The 13,931-nt window shown below is 41.4% G+C and overlaps 1 long non-coding RNA gene across 1 annotated transcript in view; it reads right to left on the reverse strand.

The window, feature by feature from the left end:
* Nucleotides 1-302: 302 nt before the first annotated feature.
* The window catches only part of LOC140732801 (uncharacterized), an 81,236-nt gene continuing 67,607 nt past the window's right edge, over nt 303-13,931 (reverse strand). The window contains exons 2-3 of the long non-coding RNA XR_012100142.1: nt 3,079-3,161; nt 303-408 (exon numbers count right to left, since the gene is read on the reverse strand). This is a non-coding gene — a long non-coding RNA (uncharacterized lncRNA). The remainder of the gene's footprint in view (nt 409-3,078; nt 3,162-13,931) is intronic.

The raw sequence follows: 13,931 nt of genomic DNA on the forward strand, positions 1-13,931 counted from the left end.
ATGGAAGCCAAGGCTGTGGCTTTTGTTGAGCAGATAAAACATGACTCTCACGTGTTTCAGTTACAAAATCCTACACACTCAACATTTTAGGAATACTTCCTTTGCTCCGCCACCAGATTCCTGAATGGTCCATGAACTCGTGCACTATTTATTTACTTTATCCATTTATTTGTAACTCACAGTATATTTTTTTACATCTTGCACGGTACTGCAACAGGTTTTATGGAATTAAACCTCAAAAGCAAATCTACTATCACGAACAGATTCCATTTCAGACTGGAATCTCTCCTTGAAACCTGAAGAGTCCACATTTGCCGGTCCACCAGTGTAATGGAACTATTTTCACGTCAAGGCAAGGCTCCAATGATGACACTTGTCCCTTTCAAGGTCACAGATTCAGGCTCCACTCTAAGTATGAACACAACAAAGAAACTACAATATCATAGATGTATTAAACAATACTTGTATTTGATGAAAATTTGCTGATGATACAAAAATTGGAGGTGTAGTGGACAGTGAGGAAGGTTTTCAAAGCTTTCAGAGAGACCTGGACCAGCTGGGAAAATGGGCTGAAAAATGGCAGATGGAGTTTAATACAGACAAGTGTGGGGTATTGCACTTTGGAAGGACAAACCAAGGTAGAACATACAAGGTAAATGGTAGGGCAATGAAGAGTGCAGTAGAATAGAGGGATCTAGGAATACAGATACAAAATTCCCTAAAAGTGGCGTCACAGGTAGATAGGGTAGTAAAGAGAGCTTTTGGTACATTGGCTTTTATAAATGAAAGTATTGAGTATAAGAGTTGGAGTGTTATGGTGAGGTTCTATAAGGCATTGGTGAGACCGAATTTGGAATATTTTGTACAGTTTTGGTCACCGAATTACAGGAAGGATATTAATAAGATCGAAAGAGTACAGGGAAGGTTTACAAGGATGTTGCCAGGACTTGAGAAACTGAGTTACAGAGAAAGGTTGAATAGGTATTCTCTGGAGCAAAGAAGAATGATGGGAGACTTGATAGAGGTGTGTAAAATTATGAGGGGTGTAGACAGAGTGAATGAAAGCAGGCTTTTTCCACTGAGGCTAGGGGAGAAAAAAACAAGAGGACATGGGTTAAGGGTGATGGGGGAAAAGTTTAAAGGGAACATGGGGGGGGGGCTTCTTCACACAGAGAGAGGTGGGAGTGTGGAATGAGCTGACAGATGAAGTGGTAAATGCGGGCTCACTTTTAACATTTAAGAAAAACTTGGACAGGTACGTGGATGAGAGGGGTTTGGAGGGATATGGCCCAGGTGCAGGTCAGTGGGACTAGGCAGAAAAATGGTTCGGCACAGCCAAGAAGGGCCAAAAAGCCTGTTTCTGTGCTGTCATGTTCTATGGAAAAGTAGAAAAAAGTGAATTCAGTTCTAGACTATCCTGTACATCAATGACTGTAACTCTACTAGAAAACTCCTAAACAGAAAATGTTTAGCCTTCTGTGCAAACTAGGGGTCTTTGTTCATGGTTTAGTTTCAGGTATGTACTTCACCTGCAAGAAAGAAATATTGAGCCACTTGGGGGACCCTGGAGGACATTATGCAATATAGGTACGTGTAGTTCCTTACTTTGTATCTACCTATATTGCAGTGAAGCTCCAGTTTAGAACTATGCCAGTCTTGATATTTCTTCTAAGGAAAGTGTGCAGCTTTGAAGACTTTTCTGTGCTGCTGATTGCAGGAGACATATTCCCATTAAGGCAGAAAGATATGAGATTTCTAGCTGCCTTGGTACTGGTCTTCCAACATGAACTCATGCAGCTGGAAATAGGACTATTTCTTCCCTGATGTCCACCTGTAGTAAAACCTCTCAGCCTCCAGCATTATATAGAGCACCCTGCCTGCATGTCTGTAGATGTCATTAGCCAATGTTTTTTCCCAAGGTGTTCCTTCTCATCAAAGTTGTGGTTCTTTTAAAACTACTGTAACAATTGTGAGATTCTCTGTCAACTGTGGTCCATCTCCACAGTTTTTCTCAGTGGAAAAATAATGAAAACTGTCAATCCTTTTCTTGCCATATCCCATTGACTACTATCTTGATGTGTGCTGTCACTTTTCTGCTGCTGAAGTGTTAGGTACCTCATTACATTTGGGTATGGATAAAACACACTGCACGAATTGGCATGGATCTGTCTGTGTTAGCTTCACTGTGCCTCGGCAAATGGAAGAACACCGGAGGGAAGGTGCTGCTCTTAGAGCCACTGGCTCACTGAGGCCTAAGTTCAGTCCTGACCTCGGGTGCTGTCTGAGTGCAGTTCACATGTGACCAAATGATTTTCTTCTGGTTGCTCGGGTTTCCACTTACACCCCCAAAATGTGAGGGGTTGGTAGACTAAGTCACTACTTAAAATTGTCACTGCTGTGTAAAGCTGGTAGAATCTGGGGGAAATTAACTAGAAAGCGGGAAGAATAGAAAAATGGAAGTAATATAGGGTTTGTATAAGTATGTAAGTGATGCTTCAATTATATGATGATTAAAAGAGTAAAGAATAAACAATTTTCTGCAGGAAACAGATGAAAGCGAGAAGAATTAGCTGTGTGAATTTGAAGGGGAATTACTCTAAACTAGAGTTTCCAAAGTTTGTCAACTAAAACAAATCCAGTCTTTAAAGAGGATAGATTCTGTTTGTTTAATGCTCAATTAATTCAAATGAAGTATTGATTTAAAAATCTAGTATTGGTATGGTTGATCGTAAAACTACCAGACTGTAACAAAACCCCATTAAAATGGCAAATACGTTGATCTTCTACATAACTAACTCTCAATAAAAACTCAGTAATTGGCCAGTCATTCAGCAACAATGAGTAAATGAGAGGCTCTAAAATTATCAGAAGATGAACAGTTTCATAGTGGAATAGTCACAGTGACACACAGCACAGAGACAGACCCTTCATTCCACCTAGTCCATACTGGACAGCAATTCACACTAATCCCACATTAGTCGTATTTTTCATTCTCCTCACATTCTTTTCAACTCCCCTCAGATTCTACCTCTCACTTGTGGATCAGGGACAATTTGCAGTGAACAATTAATTACCAACCTGCACATCCTTCGATTCTGGGAGTAAACCAGAGAATCCAATGTAGTCACAGACAGAACATGCAAGTTCCACACAGACAGCACCTGAAATAGAATTTTAAGCTTTAAAAATAGTACATTTCACACTGTAGGTCATCACATTCATTCAAAGAGAAATAGATTGAATGTTATCTGTGTGTTTTATACTAAGTAGCAGTATTTGATTGTCCTGTAGTATGTGCTCTGTCAGCACTTTTCTCAACTTTGTCAGCACACTACCTTTAGCAGATATTGGCTTTCTCCTTTTTGGGTGCTTCCAGTGTGTTCTCTCGTATTTCAAGTTTCCAACGTCAGCAATCAGTAATGAAACATAACATCTGAACTATCAGTGGCTACTGACGTGCCACAGCGTTGGAGCCTCAATTGTTTATAACCAACATTGATATTGATGAATGGAGTATACTGTAGTCAAATTTGCTGAAGATACAAAGATAGCTGATTGTGAGCAGGTCAGCAAGATGCTGCAAAGGGATATAGACTTGCTAAATGAGTTTAGCTGGTGGAGTATAGTATGGGCAAAAGCAAGATTATCCAAAATGTTAGAACGAATGAGAAATCATATTATTATTTCCAACCAGATCCTTTCCTCCCAGTTGAAGGATGGTCAGCGAGCCCTGGTGGGTAAAGGAAACACCTCAAAGATAACATCAAAATCAGCCTGAAGAAATTTCACATTACATCTAAAAACTGGGCAGACATTGTGCTCAATAAATGCACCTGGAGGCAATCTGTTCAAGAGGGAGCTACGCTACACGAGAGCGACTCCACTGTGCCTCAGAGACAAGTGGCAGCTGTGAGAGATGGAACAACCAAAAGACCCAGACACAAACCACAGTCACCATTTAGTCATGTGCACCAAAATATGTGGATGTCAAATCGACCTCTACAGCCACCTGAAGAGACCCAGCAATAGATAATTCCTTAGGAGAACATCTTACTCAACTTGAGTGATCATGTTACCATTTAGGTGCAGTGAGTTTACAAATATCATGGTACAAAGAGAAAACTAAAGGAGCATTTATTCAAGAGGCATGTGGCAGAAAAGTAAAAAAGAGTTTTGATGGAACTGAACAGAATGACACATCGTTCATTTCCGATCTCTATATTTTTGAAATGATATATTTATGGTGGAGACAGTGCAGGGAAGATTCAGTGGACTGATTTGAAAAGAAAGTGAGCAGTGTGGGATTATTGGAGTTTAAGAGAATGAGATGCAATTTCACTGAAAAAACTGGTAACTGAGGCATCTAGAAACAAAGCGGGCACAACTTCAGAATAAGGTGAACCCATTTAAGACAGTAATGAATAGTTTCTTCTCACAGTGTGGTGTGTCTTTAGAATATTTTTAAACTGAAAGCTGTAATGGAAGAATCATTAAATATACCTACAATGGAAATTGATAGAGAATTGAATTACCAGTGTGTCAAGGCAATGGGGAAAGGCTAGGAAAATAGTACTTGGCTGAAAATAAATCAGCCATGATCTTTTTGAACAGTGGAGCAAGGGGCTGATTATCTCACTCCTGCTCCTAATTCTTCTGTCCTTGTGTTCTGGAGTTCAGGATCTCTCAAGATCTTGTTGGCATTAACTCAGCTTCATCTAATTGAGGCAATCACCCCTTCTATATGTATCTCCAAAATTGGCCAATGTGTAATTTCACTTAGACATTTGAAGATTATTCTTTTGAAATAATAACTTATGTTAAATCCTCTGCAAAAGTTCCTTTGCAATTAAAGTACCTAAAGTTTTGCTGTTACACACAGTTGGTGCAAGTTCCTGATATGTACTGGAAACAAAATGCTTATGCAAAGGAGACATTGAGTGTAAAGGAACTGGCAGCAGTTCGGATATGAGATTAACCTGAATCATGTCACTACTCACTTTTTATATATTGGGTTGGGCTATATATTACAGCTAAATACAATGACATTACTCAAAGAATTTGAAAGAAGTCTGTGAAAAGTGAACAGTTTGTTGTATGCATTGTTGACAGAATTATTAAGCAAGTGCCATCGTCTTGAGGTATTAACATTTGCACTTGTTGAAGCAAAGCAGTGGAAGAATGTGCTCTCCTGGCTTGACCCGCTGCTTTTTTCATTAAAGGGGGATTTAGTAAAACCGCAACTGCAGGTATCCACACCTTGGCGGTCACAAAGTGCACCTGTACTCTCCTCAAAGTGAGTAAGCATGACAGGTCAAGCAGGATTTGCTGGAATTAAATTAGATTAAACCTGCTTCTTCCCTCTCTTTTTCAGGCCTGTCAGTCACACAAGGGATTTGCAAACCATGAAAGGGAGCTGCTTCCACCATGCCCCAAGCAACACTCCTACCTTTTCTATCATATGCCGAGGTCATCTGCCATTCTGACAGGTGAATTTGACCACTTCTGTGTTCTTCATGTCACCTTGAAAAAAAATCTAAATGGCATGGCATGATGATCCTCCTCCTCCTTGTCACTCAAGTATTGGGAGTTCCTTTCTTTTCCTCTCATTGTATCCTTCCCTTTTAACTTGTCTGTCTCTTTGCACTCTATGAAACTGTCACTAGCTACAAAACAAAATGATGTTCCAACATCCAAAATAGTCAGCAATCACTCACCAGAAAATATCAAGTGTATAACAATCTAGAATAGTAGGAAACATTAAACACAGACATCTGTCATTAATCATTACAAAAGCAAATGCATTACATTAAAAAAAAAATCCTGATTGAATGTTGGCTGTCCTAACGTTCTGTAAATTACTCTCTAAAATCTAACTTGTTCTATCCAAGGTGACACCGCAAAATGCAACTGATATACTTCATAAACTGCACCTGGTGATCCCATTTCCCAGTGCGTCATGATGCTGGGACATCGGTACTAAGATACTGTGATCCACCTGCTGTTCTGTGTGTGCATTGTTATGCTTTTCAGCCTGGTACTTTGAATAAAGGTCAAAAAGAGAAGGAAACTTGAAGGGGCAGGCAACTCATGTCAAATCTGAAAGTACTACAAGGTAACATCCAAACATAGAAGTGGAAACAACCAAAATAACCCTTTAGTAACACACAGAGAATGCCCATAGAACTCAGAAGGTCGGGCAGCATCCATGGAACTAAATAAACTGTCGACATTTTAGGCAGAGACCCTTCATCAGAAAGTGCATTATCAAGCCCCAAATTGGACTTCACTTGCTGAATGAGAGATGGCGCAGTTGAACTATGTATTTGGCCGTGCAGGCTACATGAGAGAAAGGGCAACATAAGTGCACAGTAATTTGCTTCCCTTCCCTCAGTGAGGTAATTTTCAAAGGTAGGTCACAGAACAAAATGCTATTATAGTCCATAATGGCACCGTAGCTGAGGATAAATCTCAACACCGTGAGTTTAATTACAATTCTAGAATTTGAGTTCAAAATCAGAGTGCTATTTTGCACACACTTAGCTCAGCTTTAACCTATAAAGGTTAATTTTTTGGACAAGAAGGCGAAGATATGATTCTTATGTTTTTATTCTTGCTGCCAGGTCATACATAACCCCTCCCGAGTCCCCACCCAAAGCAAATTGGAATCCCTATCACCATACTTTCCCCTCCATTTTCACTGCACTTTCCCCTTATTTTTCTCATTCACAAATTTCACATCTCCCTCTTTAGTTAGTAATTCAATCAATATCATAAATGTTCAACACAAGAGTTTCTGCAGATGCGGGAAATCTTGAGCAACACACATACAATGCTAGAGGAACTCAGCAAGTCAGGAAGCATCCATGGAGGGGAATAAGCATTGACACTTTGGACCGAGAACATTAATCAGGACTAGAACAGAAGGGGGGAAGAAGGAAGAATAAAAAGGTGGTTGGATGAGCGGGAGTACAAGTTGGCAGGTGATAGGTGAAATTAGGTGAGGGGGTAGAAGAAGTTGACCATGGAAGAAAAGGAAGGAGAAGGGGCACCAGAGGGAGGTAATGGGCAGGTGAGTAGAAGAGGCCTGGCATGGAAACATCATTGCCCTTGACCAGAAAATCCTACGGAAAGGAATGGATATGGCCCAGTCTATCTCAGGTAAAGCCTTCCCCATCATTGAGCACGTTTACACAGAGTGCTTTCACAGGAAAGCAGCATCATTAAGGACCCCCACCACCCAGATGGTGCTGCTATCAGAAACAAGGTACAGGAGTCTCAGGACCCACACCATCAGGTTCAGAAACAGCATTACCCCTTAGACAACAGGCTGTTGAACTGCTCAACTTCACTTGCCCCATCACTGAACTGTTCCCTCAACTTCACTTTCAAGGGTTCTTCACCTCATGTTCTTGATACTTATTGTTTGTTTATTTATTTATTTTACTTTTCTATCTGCACACTGGTTGTTTTGTCCATCCTGTTGGGTGTGACTTTTTCATTGATTCTATTGTGCTTCTTGGATTTACTGTGAGTGCACTAATCTCAGGGTTGTATATAGTGACATATATTTACTTTAGTAATAAATTTTACTTTGAACTTTGGGATGGGATTAGAGGCAAGGGGAGGGAATGGAAAAAGGGAAGAAAAAATACTGGAAGTTAGAGAACTGATACTCCTGAATATTTCCCTCCTTTTGAAACTGCCACCGATCTGTCCTTAAAAATTACCTTTGCTCTCTCAAGTGAGGACTTATTGTCTCCCAGCCTCATAAGTGTCACAATTTGCTTCCTTTAAGACGTTGATCACTCTGCAGCCTATGCCATGGTCAGTTATGCAACCTTCTACAGTAGCTTGCTTCTGTGTTACACCTTCTTGACACTATTTTAACTTCATTCTTCTCTGATCAGAGCCTGTATTTTTCTAATCACTACCTTAATCTGTACACTATCAACTTCAGGGACTTGTGACAATCAGTGATTCCTCCATTTCAATCATAATAGTAACTGACAGGGAATCAGTTGGTGAATATTCCTTTGTTTCCCTCCCCTCTTTTAGTAGGGACAGTCAGTTGTAGTTTCCCAGAAGCAGGACACAGCCGTCTGGTACAGAGCATATTTCTGATCTCGCGATGTTCGTTGAGCTTGGCAATTGGCTTGCTGATGTTTCATCACCAGGCGAGGTGACATCCTCAGTGTGCAGTTGCTGGTGTTTCTCTCTGGGAATGCTCACGTTTAACCTCCCATTTGCTTGCCTCAGTCCTGGTTGGCTACCCTTTCAGTTGACCTTTGAATTCTATTGGCTCACATTTCCTTGGTTGTTAGGGGTTCAGAGATGGCGTCTTTTTCTATATGTTTGTTTACGGAGTTACCAGAAGAGAATCACGCTTTGAAAATCTTTCATGCCTGCTTCATGTTTGCCTGCATCAGAACCTTTGCGGTGTCCCTGTTCAAGTGTTGTCCTTCTCAGTCTTCATGTACTGAGATCAGCGACAGTGGATCATGTCTGCATACGGCCAGTTTGAGTTCCTGTAAACAAGTTGAGAGTTCCGTCCAACGTAGTTCTTGTTGCAATCTCCACGGGTGATCCTGTACACCACATTGCTTTTGTCAGTTGTCCTTACTGGTACTTTGGTTCTTGAGACAAGCTTCCTTAAAGTTGCCATTGGTTTGTGAGCAATTGCGATGTCACTAGGTTCAGGCAGCCAAGCTGTCATTTCTGGTGCTTTCTTGATGTAAGGCAAGGTCGCACGTTTCAGTGCACATTGACTAAGCTCTACATAGCTTTCTCTCCCTAGTGAATATCCCCTGCTTAAATTCTGTGGGTAACTGTTGTTCTGGAGCACTTTGAATAGCGAGGCAAGAGAACATTCTCAGAGAGAAAAACCAGCAACTCTGCACAGAGTCATAGGACATGAGACATAGGCGCAGAAGTAGGCCATTTATCCCATCCAGTCTGCTCTGCCACTCAATCATAACTGATCTTTTTTTCCCCTCCTCAACCCCATTCCTTAGCTTTCTCCTCATTAACCTTTGATGCCATGTCCAATCAAGAACCTATCAATCTCTGCCTTAAATACACCCAACGACCTGACCTCCACAGCTGACTGTGGTAACAAATTCCTCAAATTCACCACCTTCTGGCTAAGAAATTTCTTAACATCTCTGTTTTGTGGATGCCCCTCTAACCTGAGGCTGTGTCCTCTTGTCATAGACTCCCCCATCATGGGAAACATCCTTTCCACATCTACTCTGTCTAGGCTTTTCAACATTCGAAAGATTTCAATGAGGTCCCCCTTCATCCTCTTAAATACCAGCAAGTTTAGACCCAGAGCCACCAAATGTTCCTTTTCATTCCTGGAATCATCCTTGGGAACTGCCTCTGGATGCTCTCCAATGCCAGCACATCTTTTCTTACATAAGGAGCCCAAAATTATTCATAATACTTAAGTTGAGGCCTCACCAGCGTCTTATAAAGTCTCAGTATCACATCCCTGCTCTTGCATTCAAGACTTATTGAAATTAATGCTAACATTGCATTTGCCTTCCTCACCACTGACTCTACCTGCAAGTTAACCTTTGGGGTGTTCTGCACAAGGACTCCCAAGTCTCTGCATCTCAGATTTTTGAATTTTCTCCCTGTTTAGAAAATAGTTTGCACATTTATGATTACTATCAAAGTGCATGACCATGCATTTTCCAACATTGTATTTCATTTGCCACTTTCTTGCCCATTCTCCTAATCTGTCTAAGTCCTTCTGCATCCTACCTGTTTCCTCAACTCTACCTGCCCCTCCACCAATCTTCATATCATCTGCAAACTTGGCAACAAAGCCACCTATTCTATCGGCTAAATCATTTGTATACAGCATTAAAAAGAAGTGATCCCTTCACCAACCCCTGCGGAACACCACTAGTCACTGGCAGCCGACCAGAAAAGGACCCTTTTATTCCTACTTGCTGCCTCCTACTAATCAGCAAATACTCTAACCATGTTAGTAACTTTCCTGTAATAGTATGGGCTCTTAATTTAGTAAGCAGCCTCATGTGTGACATTTTGTCAATGGCCTTCTGAAAGCCCAAATATACCACATCCACTACATTCCCTTTATCTATCCTACTTGTAATCTCCTCAAAGAATTCCAACAAGTTTCCTTAAGAAAACCATACTGACTTTGGCCTAGCTTGTCCTGTGTCACCAAATACTTCATAACTTCATCCTTAACAATTGACTCCAACATCTTCCTAACCACTGAGCTCAGACTAACTGGTCTATAATTTCCTTTCTGCTGCCTTCCTCCTTTCTTAAAGTGTGGAGTGAAATTTGCAATTTTCCAGTCCTCTGGCACCATGCCAGAGTCTAATGATTTTTTTTGAAAGATCATTGCTAGTGCCTTCACAATCTCTAATGCTACTTCTTTCAAAACCCTTGGATGCAGTTCATCTGGTCTGGGTGACTCATGTACCTTTAGGTCTTTCAGCTTTTTGAGCAGCTTCTCCCTTGTAATGGTAACTGTACCCACTTCACTTACTTCACGCACTGCACCACAACTGGTGATGAAATGTCTGCAAGCTGATTGCCAAGCTCGGCAAACACCTCAACCCAAGCTACTAATTTTCACCACCATCACCATATTTCTTCTCAAAGTTCCTGTACTTACACCCAGTGGTCGCTGCATTAGGTATCTTTTGTACCTAATAAAGTCGCAATTGAGTATGTGCTCATGGTGTAGCCACAGGGTTCGATGTGTTCACAGGTGCTCTTCTGCACACCACTGTTATAGCACATGGTTATTTGAGTTACTGTCAGCTGCCACCAGTTTGATCGTTCTCCTTTGACTTCTCTCATCAACATAGTTTTTTGCCCACAGAACTGCCAATCACTAGATGTTTTTTTGTTTATTGCACCTGTAGCACGCTGTAATGTTTCACTGCTAATGTAATGGCCTCTCTGTAATGTTCTGCTGTTGAGGTAATGGTTTCTCTGTAGCAGCAATGTTTGGGTTATGACTAGAGATAACGGAGCATGTTAGCCAATGAGCGGGATGTTGTTCTTTCTTGTGTGTCTGGGAGCCGGGAATTCGTGGTCTTTTGCCAGGGAGAGATGTGAAGAGAAGGCACAAATGCAGAGAGTTGGTAGACTTCGGACAGAGTGGACTTGGAGAGAGGGTCCAAAAGTCAACGACAATCAGAGGAGGTCGATGGTGGATGAAGCCTTATCAGTGAGCTCCAACGTGGCGCATTGGACTGTGTCAAGAGAATGGGCTCTTTTTCTTTTTATGTTTTATAGTCAAATTAAGAATTATAAAGCTCAATTGTTTAATCGCATATTGTGTACTGTTTGTTATTTCGTGGTAACACGGGACACATCACCCAGCATCCACCCAAACAGGATTTCCTAAGTTTGGCCAGGCCGGGGGGGGGGGGCTATCATCCCCTATATTAAGCTGTTAGTTGAAGTGAGAGTTGCACACTATTATCTGTAAACTCTAGAGACCGTTATGTTAAAAAATTCCAGGAGATCAGCAGTTTCTGAAATACTTAGATCAACCCATCTGGCACCAACAATTATTCCACGGTCAAAGTCACTTGGATTGCATTTCTTTCACATTCTAATACTTGGTCTGAACAACAAGTGAACCTCTTGACCTTGTCTTCATGTTTTTGTGCATTGTGTTGCTCCCACATGATTGGCTGATTTGAGGACCTATCCTGGACCCATCATATAAATATAATAGCAAAGGAAGCACAACCATGCCTCTACTTCCTCAGGAGTCTGCGGAGATTCAGTATGTCATCCAAAACCTTGGCAAACCTCTTTAGATATAAGGTGGAAAGTATGTGGACTGCCTGGTATGAGATTTACAATGCCTTTTAGCAGAAAATCCTACAAAAGGTAGTGTATTCTACCCAGTACACAACAGGTAAAACCCTCCCAACTATTGAGCACATCTACACGAAATGTTGCTGTAGAAAAGCAGCGATCATCATCAAAGATCCTCACCACCCTGGCCATGCTCTTTTCTTGCTGCTGCCATCTGGTAGAAGGTACAAGAACCTCAGGATGCGCGCCACCAGGTTCAAGAACAGTTGCTGCCCCTCAACCATCAGGATCTTGAACAAAAGGGGATAACTACCCTCATTCTATTTCTGGTATTCCCACAACTGATGGTCTCACTTTAATGACTCTTCATCTTGTTCTTTCACGCTCTCGTTATTTATTGTTATTCATTTATATTTGCATTTGCACAGTTTGCTGCTCATTGATGCTGCTTACAGTTACTGTTCTATAGATTTGCTAAGTATACCCGCAGGAAAAAGAATCTCAGGGTTGTATGTGGTGACATGTATGTATTCTGATAATAAATTTTCCTTTGAACTTTAATGAGCCGGTGTTCAAGCGTATCTAATAAACGTGGCCACCAACTGTAAATGCCATTGTGAATCCTGTTGCATGTTCCTAACCTTACCCCTTTGACTTCATGGGGCTTTGCTGACTTCAAGAATTGCGCGTTCACTCGGTCCTGTCTTCTCTCAAATGTGGCATCATACCTATAGCCACGTGACAGATTTCATCCCTCTCCTCCAGTGTTGAGAGAGCCTCAGATGCCAAGAATAGGGACAAGAACAAGCCAGCAATGTTTGCCATCTAACAAATAATGCACATACAAGTCCTGTATGTTTTCTTTGACTGTCATGACAAATGTAAAAGGTAGATGCTGTTAGATATCCTGTGGGAACCTTCAAGTTTGTGTGAGTTACAAAAATTGTTGTTGGAGGCAACTTGCAGCAGATGATCCCGTTCTACAAGTTATGGGGTCAAATCAGATGTAGTCAAATACTTCCCTCTTGCTTTGTTTTTTTTTAAATGAGCAAAAGCCCATAAGAAGTAGCATTTAAAACAAAAGCACACAACTCATGAAATCTCTAATTTTCTGACAACTATTGTTGGCAGAGTTTCAGCTGGTGACCAGAAGGCATACAGGAGTGAGACAGATCAGCTGGTTGAATGGTGTTGCGGCAACAACCTCACACCCAAGGTCAGTATCGAAGGATCAGCAGTGGAAAGGGTGAGCAGTTTCAAGTTCCTGGGTGTCAACATTTCTGAGGATCTATCTTGGGCCCAACACATATCAATGCAGTTACAAAGAAGGCACGACAGCAGCTATATTTAATTTGGTATGTCATCAAAGACACTTGCAAATTTCTACAGGGGAGAGCACTCTAGCTGGATGCATCATGGTCTGATAGGATCAAACTAAACTGCAGAGAGTTTAGAACTCAGTTGGTTGCAGCATAGGCACTAGCCACCCCAGCATCTAGGACATCTTCAAGGAGCAATGCCTCAAAAATGCAGCATCTGTCCTTAAGGAGTCCCATCACCCAGGACATGCCTTCTTCTCATTGCTGCCATCATGGAGGAGGTACAGGAGCCTGAAGACACACACTCAATGATTCAGGAACAGCTTCTTCACATCTGCCATCAAATTTCTGAATGGACATTGAACCCATGAACACTACCTCACTACTTTGGCTACATCCACACTAGACCAGATAATTTTGAAAACACCGGTTTTGCGTAAAAATGATAGGCATCCACACTAAGCATTTTTGAAAATACTTCTGTCCACATTAAAACAGATATTTAGGCGAATCTCCTCCTACTGCGCATGGGCAGGACACATCTATCGAAAACAAGCGACATGTTTGGTGTCGAATTTTGCCGTGAAAGACTTGGTGCGCGTTCCTTCAGTTACAGACTAGAAAAACTTAAATGATGGACAGCTGTTGGCTCTCACACAGGAGGACTTAAAACTAAAAAAAACAAATACTGGAGCGTATGAAGGCAACCGACAGGGAATTCACGGACAGTATGACCCGGCTGACAACGAACATTGAAAAACTGACTAACTCTGTTGCATTAATAAAGCCCCT

The sequence above is a fragment of the Hemitrygon akajei genome, chromosome 9 (genome assembly GCF_048418815.1).
Source record: "Hemitrygon akajei chromosome 9, sHemAka1.3, whole genome shotgun sequence".
Lineage (NCBI taxonomy): Eukaryota > Metazoa > Chordata > Chondrichthyes > Myliobatiformes > Dasyatidae > Hemitrygon > Hemitrygon akajei.